This window comes from Triticum aestivum, chromosome 5D (genome assembly GCF_018294505.1).
Source record: "Triticum aestivum cultivar Chinese Spring chromosome 5D, IWGSC CS RefSeq v2.1, whole genome shotgun sequence".
Taxonomy (NCBI): Eukaryota; Viridiplantae; Streptophyta; class Magnoliopsida; order Poales; family Poaceae; genus Triticum; species Triticum aestivum.
The window spans coordinates 89,145,345-89,157,638 of NC_057808.1; positions in this window are offsets into that span (position 1 = coordinate 89,145,345).

Consider the following 12,294-nt stretch of genomic DNA (forward strand, 5'->3'; position numbering starts at 1 on the left):
ACGTGAAACCTAGCGGAGCTTGTCCGACTCCGCCGTGCCCATGTCCAGCGGCTAGCTGCGCCTCTCGGAGTGTTGGTGCGGTCGCCGGCAAGGTAGAGCGGGACATGAGACACTCACCGGCTCAAGAGGCTCGAGGCGCCGACGTCTGCCATGCCCTTCTCTTCCTCATCGGAGCCCGTGCCCTGCACGTCGCCGATGGATATGAGGTTGACGATGGATCCATCGTGCTAGGAGCCGGTCACGTCCACCACTACGTGGTTTGTGGCGGTAGGGGTTGTCGGGCACCATACGCGACGCTGGAGAGTGTGACTCCGCTTCGCCAACGTCCGCCGCGGCCTCCCGCGCCCGCTGACTTGCACGGCGGGCACGCCGCGCCATACTTGAGTCGAACGAGGCCCAATCATTCACATCCGCCTCGACGCGCCAACGAAGAGGTTGCGCATCCGCCACGATGTTCTGACGTCAGACGGACCGCGCTGCCTCTGGCGAGCCAGCGGGGACACGCCTCATGCCGGATCCATGTGCCATTTGGGCGGACGCAATGGATTCCTGCCGGATGGAGTCAGACCACTACCGTCCGGCGGACTCCTCCTCGGAACGGCAGAGCGCAAGGCAGACGACCATCTCCTCCTTGGGGTTGCGGGGGACGAGCTCGGGTCAATGGATCGCGGGGTGTAGGACTCGGATTCCGCTGCCCGGCATGCCATATAAGGGGGAGATCGCCAAACGGGAGCTTGTGGGCGGTCGGTAAGATAGTAGTTCTCTATAGGCTCCATCAACACCATGGGTAATCATGTCTAGTGGAGGCAGAAGACCTGACGTACGATCACTACTCATAATAGTCATCCGCAACATGATACGTTGCAGCTACTAGGGTTAATACATTGAATGTATTGACAAGATCCACAAATGTTATAATAGACCTAGGTCACCTAAGTTAATCTTTGGGATAAGTGGAGTTATAGGCTTCTTTGCATAAAGTAGTAAGTTTTATCCTAACTTTGTATATAGGATCTACTCTACATACAGGACATGCTGCATCTCACAGCAATCCGTAGCATACTTGGGCCAACTGCATCAGCACAGCAACCCTAGACCATCCCCACTGATTCAACAGATCGCATCCCACCATCAGTGTCACCAGGCAGTGGCCTATTCCCATTGTTCAACCCATCGAGTTTTAAGATCTTCTAGACAGTTCCCGACCAAGTTACTCAAAGTTTTCCATAACCGAGTGCACGTCTAATCATGGTCAGTTTTTAACACTATACAGAGGTTTGTGTACTTCTTACCCACGAGGAACTCGACGACTCCATTTCTCTCTCCTCCATTTCTAGAAATCGACTTCTAGTATATCTCTATCCCTAGCCACCCAAAGTCTTATCTATTTTGGGGAGTGAAGGAGAAGTGCCCGATCTAGCCATTCACCAAAGCAAAAGTTGATTCCCCCTTGTTTTGTTGGTGCCTCTTGTTACTCTTGGAGACTGGAGACTTCTAGGCTGTAGGAGTGCTCCAGTGAGGAATCAAAGTGAGGTTTACTCTCGAAAGTTTGTGAGGGTTTGGAGGTCGCCTCAACGTCTACCAATAGTGGTTGAGAATCGCATTCGTTGTGATATCTCAAGGAGAATTGGGTGAGCCTTTGTGGTGTTGGTGTGGCTTCGTGGTAACACCCACTCCAACAGCGACTAGCTTCCCTCTAAGGAAGTGAACATTGGGATATATCCTCATCTCCAGAGTTTTTGTTATCCCCAACCTTGCTCTTACTTGAGGTTTACTTTGGTCCCTTGGCCTTGCACTTCCTATCATATTGTGTTATTCCACTCGCCATATTCTTGTTATCATCTTGTGCTACAACTTGACTCACCATAGCAATTGTTAGGCTCACTTTTATACTCCACACTTGCCTAAAATTGCTAATAAGTTATTAAAATTTGCAATTGTACCTATTCAACCCCTAATGACCCACAAGTGTGGAAGATCGCAACACTCTTTGAGAGAAGTATTTCAACCCAAATTTATTGATTTGAAACATGGGGAGCCAAAATAATATTTATAGGCATTAGAGGTTGAGTTCAGATCGGAAATCATGGCACTCGGGCTCTAGTAATAATCATTAAGCATAGCAAAGTCTTTACAACATCAATCTCTGCATACTAGGCATTAAACCCTAACAAATCTGTCATCTATTACATAAGAAATCTCAACCAATTCCCATCTACCTCCATTTGACTACAGAGGAATTACTCACACATGGTTGAGGCAATCATGTAATTGATGATGGAGTATGGTTGGTGATGGCGATCATACCCCTCTCCAGCATCCAAAACAGACTAGATCTGATATTCGGAGGAAGAACAAAGTAGGGGATTTTCTATGATTTTTATGGGATATATGAGATTTTATAGCCAAAGGGCGTCAGGAGAGGAACCCCGAGGGCTCCAGACGGTCGCATCACTCAGCCAAGGAGGGGGGCGGGCGGGCATGGCCAGCTCGTGTAGCACCCTGGCGGCCTCCTATGGTCCATCTTTGGCCCTATGGTCTTCTAATTTTCCAAAATTAAGTCTCAAAGATCCCCATCCAATTCAGATAACTTTTATTTCTGCAAAAAGATAACACCATGGTGCTACTCATGATGGAGTAGTTGGATTTCCCCGAAGAGGAAGGGTGAAGTAGTATAGTAGCAGATAGTATTTCCCTTAGTTAAGAACTAAGGTTTATCAAATCAGTAGGAGGCACCACACGAACAACTTTAACAACACATGCACACAAACAAAACAATTGCTTGCACCCAACAAAGGCAAGGGATCGTTACTCCCTGATACGTCCATTTTGCATCATGTTTTCCTATTGTTATTTATAATATTTTTGGTCATTATTTCACTTTATGATGCAATTCTAATGCCTTTTCACTCTTATTTTGGAAGATCCACATGAAGAGGGAAACTATCGTCAGCTAGAATTCTGGACCTAAAAGAGCTACAATAGAGATAGCTATTCTACGGAGCTCCAAATGAACTGAAACTTCACGGAGATTTTTATTGAATATATAAAAAATACTGGAACGAAGAACCCGCAAAGGGGGGCCACCTGCTGCTCTACAAGGCAATAAGGAGCCCCTACCCCCGCCCCCCAGGGCGAGCCCTGATGCCTTGTGGGGCCCATAACAGCCGGAGCGATTCTTCCAGGGATACTTCTCTCAGGGAGGGGGAAATCGAAGCCGTCGACATCACCAACGATCCTCTCATCGTGGGAGGACCAATCTTCATCAACATCTTCACCATCACCATCTCCTCTCAAACCCTAGTTCATCTCTTGTATTCAATCTTTGTCTCAAAACCTCAGATTGGTACCTGTGGGTTGCTAGTAGTGTTGATTACATCTTGTACTTGATGCTAGTTGGTTTATTTGGTGGAAGATTATATGTTCAGATCCTTGATGATATTCAATACCCCTCTGATCTTGAACATGAATATGATTTGTGAGTAGTTACTTCCGTCCTTGAGGACATGGGAGACGTCTTGTTATAAGTAATCACGTGAATTTGGTATTCGCTCAATATTTTAATGATAAGGATGTTGTTGCTTCCTTTAGTGCCGTCATGTGAACATCGACTGCATGACACTTCATCATACTTGGGCCTAAGGGAAGGCATTGTGGAGTAGTAATTAGATGATGGGTTGCTAGAGTGACAGAAGTTTAAACCCTAGTTTATGCACTATTCCATAAGGGGCTGATTTGGATCCATATGCATGTTATGGTTAGATTTATCTTAATTCTTCTTTCGTAGTTGCGGATGCTTGCGAGACGGGGTAATATAAAGTGGGAGGCTTGTTCAAGTAAGAACAGCACCCAAGCACCGGTCCACCCACATATCAAATTATCAAAGTAGCGAACATGAATCAAAAAAACATGATGAAAGTAACTTGACGATAATTTTCATGTCTCCTTGAGAAAGCTTTGCTTATTATAAGAGACTGTTCTGGCCTGTCCTTTGCTATAAAAAGGATTGGGCTACCTTGCTGCACCTTTGTTACAATTGCTACTTGTTGCTCGTTACAAATTTCCTTGCTATCAAACTATCTGTTACCGTTAATTTTAGTGCTTGCAGAAAATACCTTGCTGAAAACCGCTTGTCATTTTCTTCTGCTCATTGGATTCGACACTCTTACTTATCGGAAGGACTACGATAGATCCCCTATACTTGTGTGTCATCAAATCTTCGTCCGTTAGAGCTGCCTCCGCGAGGAGGCGCGACCACTACTCCGGTCGCTGCTGTAGCTTCTGGTTCTCCACGTCGCCAGAGGAGATGATGGTCTCCTCCTTGCCAGAGCAGCTGGTCATCGTGGATGCCGAGGGTCCCAGAGAGTGAGAGCGGGGGCGCCAAGATCCGCCTGACGATGAATTGCCACCGCCACCTCCTCCGCCTGCCGGCGCGGAGAACCAAGACTTCGGCATCGCCACTGGAGTTGGAGGGGCTCGGTTAGAAGGAGGAGGAGGGCTCAGTGTGGATGTGCATCGTCGGCGCGTGGCTTAAATAGCCGCGGCCGCGGCTAGGTGAATGGGTGGTCAACACGCTTCAATGCGGCGTAGCGGACGGAGTTGGTGTCTCGGGACGCGACGTCTGCGTTGAATTGGCGACGCCCGAGAGGTCGTGTCCGTGAGCGCCACCTTCATATCTTGTCGCGTCGCTTGGCATCAATGTTGGCTGCTGCATACTCTGGGCCAGCATGAATGCAACGGGGCAAGCGACGCAGATATTGGATGGAAAGCACGGAAGAGGCGTGATACGTCTCCAACGTATCTATAATTTTTGATTGTTCCATGCTGTTATATTATCATTCTTGGATGTTTACAATCATTTTATAGCAACTTTATATCATTTTCTAGGACTAACCTATTGACATAGTGCCTAGTGCCAGTTGCTGTTTTTTGCTTTTTTTTACTTCGCAGAATATCAGTACCAAACGGAGTCCAAACACAGCGAAACTTTTTGGAGATTTTTTCTGGACTAGAAGACACCAGTGGGCCAAAGAAGTACCAGAGGGGAGGCCCGAGGTGGGCACAACCCACCAGGGCGCACCAGGAGGCCCAGGTGCGTCCAGGGGGTTGTGCCCTCGGTGACCTCCCGCACCGCCTCTTCGCCCTATAAATACCCAAATATTCCAGAAACCCTAGGGGAGTCGACGAAACACAACTCCAGCCGCCGCAAGTTCCAGAACCACGAGATCCAATCTAGACACCATCACGGAGGGGTTCATCATCCTCATTGGTGCCTCTCCGATGATGCATGAGTAGTTCATCATAGACCTACAAGTCCGTAGGCAGTAGCTAGATGGCTTCCTCTATCTCTTTGGTTCTCAATACAACGGTCTCTTGAAGATCTATTTGATGTAACTCTTTTTGCAGTGTGTTTGTTGGGATCCGATGAACTTTGAGTTTATGATCAGATCTATATCCATGAATGTTATTTGAGTCTTCTTTTGATCTCTTATATGCATGATTATTCATAGCTTCGTATTTCTTCTTTGAATCTTTGGTTTAGTTAGGCCAACTAGATCGATTTTTCTTGCCATGGGAAGAGGTGCTTTGTGATGGGTTTGATCTTGCGGTGTTCTTTCCACTGGTGCGCGTCAGTCCTAAACAAACGGTTTTTAACCCCTTTCCGTGACAACATTTGGAACCGTCGCCAAGTGAGTGTGGACGATAGGGGGGTCCTTCCCACATGACCCAGAAACCGTCGGGGATATGCCCTCCTGGCACACACGCTCGGCAAAATGAGGTCATGTGCGACGGGTGAGCGCTCAAATACGGAAATACGTATAGTAGAGCTAAAAAATACAATTATATGGCAAAATTGTTTCCGGTCGCAAGTACATCCCACACAGTCAGTCCCCGCTAAACGTTTCCGTTTGTATGTACATCCCACACAGTCGCTCCAAGGAAAACGTTTCTGTTCACAAGTACATCACACACAATTTTTCCCGTTAAATCGTTTGTGATAGCGTTGCCATTGCACATGATATTAATAATTTTACCGTTTGTGTTATTTAATGCATCACACATGGTGCGTGGAAGAAACTGTGTGGCAAAGGTTGTCCATCACACACACTTTTTATGTGGTAAACGTTTGCGCAAGGTGGCCTAACGCAAACATTTTTCAAGAGAAAGTCGTGTGTGCAGTGGAGATTGATCGCACACGTAGTGGATCCTAGAAACGTTTCTGATATCCATGTATATCGCAGACGTTTCGCTTTCGCAAACCGTGTGCAGTGTAATCCCTAATTTAACAATCACATGTTTTGAATTTGAAAGTAGGCAATCACTTATTTCATATCCAACCATGTTTATTACAAATATAGGTTCAACAACGAATCCATAATTCGATGCACAGGTACATATACTGAAGAACTACAGAAGCACCAAGTAAAGTATGATGAACCATAGTTGTACTAAAGACTGTAAAGAGAGAGGCGAAAGACATTCTGGTTGCTGGAGAAGGTGAAGCGGAATGCCCATATTGTGCCCTCCTCCATGCGTAATGCACGCACGACTCTAGGCCAACCCCTTGTGATGGCTGCCCGTCCATCCTTCACTGTCTTCATTAGGACTTCTCGATGCTCATTGTAGTCTGGATGAAATAATTTAACCTTCATTGCGTGTCCACCAATCATGTACTTTGCAAGGTAATCTTCAGTGAACTGCTTCAGGAACCACTGGGAACGAAAAAGATTTAGACATTGTTGTCTAACAACTCATTATGGGCAGTAAAAAAAGAAGGCTGCAGAGTTTGTAGTTACCATCCTACAGCTCACTGTTGTGTTGGATAGAGCATAAACAAATAATTTTCTTGCCACCATTCGTATCTTTTTGCTAATAATCCTTATCAGTTTCCTCACTTGATGCTTGTTCATCAATATCTCATTGCCCCATACGCAAAAAGGGTCGATGCGTGGATCCTTGCCAAGGGCATATGTACCTACAAGCAACAAGTCAATATTAGAAGCTAACTAGTGTCCAGGTCTGGATCTATATGCACTACATTATGGAACGACGGGGGGAGTACAAGCCGAGGGATGAAGCTAACCTCGGCGGAAAATGGTGGCCACTCCCGTTGTTGTCCTGCATAAGTAGTGGAAAGGCATGATAAGTACAACAATCTTAACATCAAACAAATATAGCAAAGGTAAACAACATCATCTCCAAATGATGGCTTGAATGTGTTGGTTTCAGCATGCTATTAAAGCAGATATAAAATGGAAGGCAATGTTACCGACAACAGGCTTAACAACCATCAAATATTGTAATTCAAACTAGTATTGTTGAAAATGAATAGAACGTAGGTAATGCTTAAACATCACACTGGATAAATGTGTAAAACTGAAATAAAGGGCATGTGTTAACTACACTAGGAATAACTGGAACCAAATATAGCCGTTCAAACTGGTATTGATGTAGTCGAGCGGCACAGTTCCGACTTGCACATATTGAACAACACATTGTGAATGACTGAAATAAACAAGGCATAAATGACCAGTATAATAACCAAATATAGCCATTGAAAACTGGACAAAGTCTCACTGCAACCAACCTGACAAGCAAATACAGATAAACAGGGCATATGCTTGAAAACTGGACAAATGCTCACTGCAACCAACCTAACAAGCAGATAAAGATAAACAAGGCATCTGCTTGATAACTGGACAAATGCTAAAAAAAGCAACCTAACAACCAAATACAGATAAACAAGGCATATGCTTGATAACTGGACAAATGCTAAAAAAAGCAACCTAACAACCAAATACAGATAAACAAGGCATCTGCTTGATAACTGGACAAATACTCACTGCAAGCAAACTAAGAACCAAATACAGATAAACGAGGCATCTGCTCGATAACTGAAAAAAAGCTCACTCCAACCAACCTAACAACCAAATATAGATAAACAAGGCATCTACTCACTATAAACAACCAAATATAGCCATTCGTGAAACTAAAGTGGACAATTCATACTTAAACATCACATAGACCTATTGAACAATACATTTTTGCTGAAATAATTAAACACGGCACAGTTAAAGCACATCATGAAAAATGCTACTACAACAAAGGGTACGGGTTGGCAAGCTAGAAAAGGTAAGATTTGCCGATAGAATGTTGCCTCACATTTCATGGACGGGATCCTTCCAGTTGGAAGAGCACAGACCCATGGTGCGCTCTCTGATGTCACAGATGGGCTGTTTCACCTTGGAAGAACCTTCGTGGGTGCCCTCCTCGTGGTCATGGTCGTGGTCGATGAGACCTGACTTGGCAATTGAGGATCCCAAGCCGCCGCCGTAGAACGTGTCCTTCAGAAGTGGCAAAATGGGCTCGATGGCGTATAAAGCTCACAAATCCTTGACCGCTTGGCAGAGGAGATCAGCGGCAGGGCCGTCAAAGAGATCGACGGCGGTTGAACCAGAGGGGTTGGGGATGGACCACTTAACCTGTGACATGGCCCGCGTGAAGCCGTCGGTGTGGATGAGCTTGATGTCGTAGCCAGCTTTCCCGAGATACAGGAATTGATGCGGGGCGGGAGTGCCCAAGATCGCGCACGGTCCAATAACAATATGCGTGTATGATAATAAGGAAAAGTGGCACGGATCCGCCAATTTTTGCAACATTCAAGGCGGGTAGTTTGTTTTTTATATTTCTAGCTAGCTGGTCTATCGCACACGGTTCGTCCTAATTTCCAAATAAACTTACCCGCCTTTAGCTTGCACAGGTGGTGGTTTTACAGCGCACTTGCATCGCACACGGTTAAGCCAGTACCTCCACCCTTTGCTCGCGCTTGCGCAGTCATGGTGATTCAGCGCACTTGCGCAGTCGTCGTGATTTCAGCGCACTTGAATCGCACACGGTTGAGCCAGTACCTCCACCTTAATTTGCTCGCGCTTGCGCAGTCGTGGTGATTTCAGCGCACTTGCATCGCACACGGTTGAGCCAGTACCTCCACCCTTTGCTCGTGCTTGCGCGGTCGTGGTGATTTCAGCGCACTTGCATCGCACATGGTTGAGTCAGTACCTCCACCTTAATTTGCTCGCACTTGTGCGGTCGTGGTGATTCACATCACACTTGTATCGCACAGGGTTAAGATATTATACCCCGTGTCCGTTGAGGGTCATCAGAGTCTTTGCAGCAAAAAATAACGTTAGAGAGGGTCAAAAGACAGCCACACCAGCATGTGGCCCAAATATATATGAGTGAAAAGGGTGGTCTGCAATGTTCAAAATTCCAATGCACAACCTTGACCCCGCGGGCCCACGGTTGGGCGCGTCATTGAAGATCGATGAGAGGGGCCAGAAGTCAAGAACCACCTAGAAGTGGCCAAATATATGTACGAATATTGGGGATGTTTAAAACTTTAAATACACAATGCATAACTTTGGTGGCACCTGCCTCGCAAACCCGAAAGCACCCTAACAACCACCTAGCTAGGATATATATAATGACATAATGTCGTACCTAGCTAGGATGCTTGGCCCAGCACCTCCCACTTCGTGTCAGCGGGGCGGATGCACGTAATGATCGATACTTTGGTCATACATGCATGTCGCCATGACCTACCATAAGACGGACCAATGAATCTTTCGTTTGGTCAAACGACAGTTGTTGTTGTCGATAAAACGCTTGGGCCAATAGATTGAACCATCATAAAAATCGCACGAGAGGGACCACAAAACCAGCACCTCTTGCATGCGGCCCAAAATGATGTACATTGGGAAGGGGTGATGTGTGTTTCCAATATAGAATAATGTACAACTTAGATGTGGTGCCTACCTCTCGATACAGACAACAACCATGAAGGCAAGGTAGTTAAGGACGACATACGTACGCAGGGTTTGATGTAGGTCAAACCCAGCAATCCGAGCATCTGGGAGTGAATCCTGACAACGCATGAGCTCGAGCTTTGGTTGACTAACATTTGACGGTGACCGGCCCTAACACGAACTAGGAGGAATCCATTCATGGCCAACACACATACCCCTCATTATCGGTCAAAGGGATGATATATATACACTCGGGGAGCCCATAGATATCCGTGTCATCACAAAAAACCGCACAAGGGAGACGTGGTCGATCAGAAGACCCCGTATACACTCCATGCAGCCCGAAAATATGTATGGGTACGATGGTGTAGGATGTGTTTAAATCCCAAATGCACAACTTTGATGGGCCACGCCAACTACATTACAAACCAAACACCGTACCCGATTGCAAGCCTGGTTCAATACCTATGATGTCAGTTTCCCAACTTCGAGGCGGCGGCGGGGGGGGGGGGGGCAGGGGGGTCGTCCCACGCATGCACTCAAACTTTATTTTCTCTAGCATGGGACACATCTATATATATCTATACATCTATACACCTATATAGTGTGCGAATAACTTTGAAAGTTGCTCGTTGGATGAAGCCAATCCGACGGTACAGAGATGGCAAATCCGAGCACTACTGGCCGTTGGATATCATCTACATTCCACCAGATTCTGCCACATGTACAATCTAGAAGACTCCATGGTTGAACTTAAGCATAATGCACAAACCTCAAAACACAAGCACTTCTCCTTTGTTCTCTAGAATATTTCATATCTTAATTGCCCAAACCTTTTTTAAATGAATTGTCACTTTTTGTTTTTACCTTTACAATGCACAATTCCATGAATCTTAAAATAGTTTTTTATAAAACTAATTGATTTTGGATGAGATGAACTATAAGAATTAAACGAACATCTACATCATGCATATCTGGGAGAAGAGGCGGGAAACCGATGAGAGGAGTGGCGAGAAACGATAGCCTGTTTTGAATGAAAACCTAGTAGAGAAGGAAGCGTGAGCTACACGACGCATGCCCACAGTGCTTACCCATGTACTGCATGTGCTGTCGAAAGGGCTCAGGGTTGCCGTTCGATCTGGGAGCATCCAATGGGCTTTGGGTTCTGGCCAGTCAGAACGCACGACTCAGATCACGCACGCAGCTGGGGGGGGGATATCATACGGAAACCAACATTCGGTGGAAACCGGTGAAAACCACGAGAAAAAGATGTTTTGAAGTTTCAAAAAAATTTCAAAAAAATGCGGGATGTTAAGAGGATGATGTTTTATTGCCACACAAAATTTCAAGTTGAGACACATCACGAGATGTGAGCTATGAAAAAGACAAAATTAGTGTTGAATAGTGCCAAATAGTAATGTCACTATTCAGATCAGAATTTGTCTTTTTCATAGCTCACATCTCGTAATGTTTTTCAACTTGAAATTCTGTGTCGCAATAAAACATCACCTAACATCCCACATTTTTTTTTTCAGATTTTTATGAAACTTGAAAATATGGTTTCCATGAAGTTTTCATTGAATATCGGCTTTCGTGAGTGAACCGTGTGCTATTTGAAAACATTTCGTGAGAAGAATCTCGGTTTTTAAATCCCCGTAAATCAAAAACTAAGCTGAAAATCATGAAACCTGCCATGGTGTCACGACATCGCACTTATATGTCGAGGAATTTTTTCGTCCATTGTGGCGCAAGTTTTATTACAAGCCTCTTACAAACCGGAGCTTCTGTTAAAGAAGCCTCATGGTTTCGATAGGGAAACGTGTCCCCCTTGTGGGCGAAACGTAATCACTGCCTCTTTTTGCCTTGTATTTTCTTCGACGGGCAACATGGAATGACATGATATCCGTGCTGAAATTTAAACTTATTGAGGGTTCGTTTGGCCTTTTTATACACTAATTGAGTTTCCTAGGCATTTAATGTCCATAATTCAACTCTGAACTACAAATACATGCTCCAGTTCACCAAAATGGCTAGAAAAATTATACATGTGTCCTTGGGGTGCATGTTTAGGTCCCATGCCAGGAATGGGAACGAATTACAACCGTACCGGTGTCATGGCTCGTCCTCAAACATTTTGAATCTCGTTTTTTAAGTCCCCATAAATCCTAAACTCACTAGAAAGTCATCAAAGGTGGCATGGTGTCACGTCATGGCACATATATGTCGTGGTAAAAACATTGTCCAATTTGGGCCAAGCTTTATTACAAACCTCTTACAAAAACTGGAGCTTCTCTCAAAGAAGCCTCGTGGTTCTGATAGGGAAACGTGTTCCCCTTGTGGGCGAAACGTAATCACTGCCTCTTTTCGCCTTGTATTTTCTTCCATGGGCAACATGGAATGACAGGATATCCGTGCTGAAATTTAAACTTATTCAGGGTTCGTTTGGCCTTTTTATACACTAATTGAGTTTCCTAGGCATTTAATGTCC